The sequence below is a fragment of the Hipposideros armiger genome, unplaced genomic scaffold (genome assembly GCF_001890085.2).
Source record: "Hipposideros armiger isolate ML-2016 unplaced genomic scaffold, ASM189008v1 scaffold_343, whole genome shotgun sequence".
Taxonomy (NCBI): Eukaryota; Metazoa; Chordata; class Mammalia; order Chiroptera; family Hipposideridae; genus Hipposideros; species Hipposideros armiger.
Window position 1 is genome coordinate 1,124,349 of NW_017731693.1, and position 1,759 is coordinate 1,126,107.

Consider the following 1,759-nt stretch of genomic DNA (forward strand, 5'->3'; position numbering starts at 1 on the left):
GATAAAGAAGTTGTGATATATATACACAATGGAATACTATTCTGCCATAAGAAAAGATGAAATACTGCCATTTGCGACAACATGNTTTCCCCACTTTGTCACAATGTAAGACTGACACCTTAGGAGTTAGACTAGGCAACAGTGCACTTACACTGATGCCACTTATCACAAACACTTCATAACCAGAAAAAAAATGTAACACCCAAAGGCAGATCTTTCACCTGAGATTTGGTGCCATGCTGGCACAGCATGATGCCCCTCATGTCGTGGCACCACCCAGACCCAGGCACCACTTTTCTTCATCTCTTGCCTTCAACAAAAAAGGTGGCTGTTCCAAATGTTATGCAGTTTTGTGAGTTGCACCTGGGATCAATATGACCTTTGCATGCAGGGAGGAATTAGTAAGGAGAATGTTTAGGTATGAGAAAGGACATATAACTTACACATGTAATTTGAAAAGCTAATTTACCTTTTTACTCCTTCCTCTGCATAAGTGCAATAGATTCTTGCATAACAAAGTATTAATTCCAAGTGACACCCCTTATTGCTAAAAATCCATTTTCTTGCTTTTCTTCTTGTGCCTAATCATGGTTCCATACAATCTACATATCAGCACAGTATTCACCACAGTTGCTAAAAAAACACATGATTACTAAAAAATATTTTGCACATTAAACAATTTAGTGGGTTGTCGAAAAAGTCATGACATATTTTGTCTATTTTTTTCAAAGGTCATTTATTTATATAAAGAACAAAGATTAATCAATGGTATAATGCCAGTTTTGTTTAATAACTTTTGCCATCTTTCAGTGAGCTTCTTAATTCCTCATTCATAGAAGAACCTGTCTTTATTTGTGAAAAACTAAACAAGGTGCTGATTTACAGCCTCATCTGAATTGAATATTATACCATGCAAGGAGTTTTGAAGAAAGTGAAACAAGTGGAAGTCTGATGGCACAAGGTCAGGCAAGTATGGTGGGTGTGGCAACACTTCACATCCAAGTTCCAATAATTTTTGACAGGTGACCACACTTGTGTGTAGTCTCACATTGTCGCAATTGAACACAACTCCTTTCCAATTAACAAGCTTTGGACGTTTCTGGATGATGGATTCATTCAAACTGTCCAATTGCCAATAGTACACATTGAAATTGATTGTTTGGTTCCTTGGTAGGAGCTCGAAAAACACAACACCTTTAAAATCCCACACCACTGAGAGCATAATATTCCTCTGATTGAATGTCTGCTTTCAATGTTGTTTGAAGCGAATCATCATGTCAGGACCAAGACCATTTGCACACCACATTGTTGTGAACAATCCACTTCTCATCATCAGTTATCAATCACTTCAAAAAAAGATTGTTTTCCTGACGTTTAATGAGCATATTGCAGATGTTTATATGCACCGTCAAATGAACTTCTTTGAGTTCATGTGAAACCCAAATATCAAGTTTGCTTACATATCCCAGCTTCTTCAGGTGGACATGAATGCTTGAATGATAGCTGTTCGATGTTTCTGCAATCTCTCATGTCATGTAACGTGGGTTTGACTCAATCAATGCCTTTATTTTGTCGTCATCAACTTCGGTGGACCTCCCTGACCGAGGAGCATCATTGAGATCAAAATCGCCAACACGGAATTTCATGAAACATCATTGGCACTGACATTCTTGTAGAGCATTGTCACTATGAACTTGATGCAACTTTTCACAAGCTTGATGTGCGGTTTTCTCTTTATGGAAGTAAAACAGTAAAATAT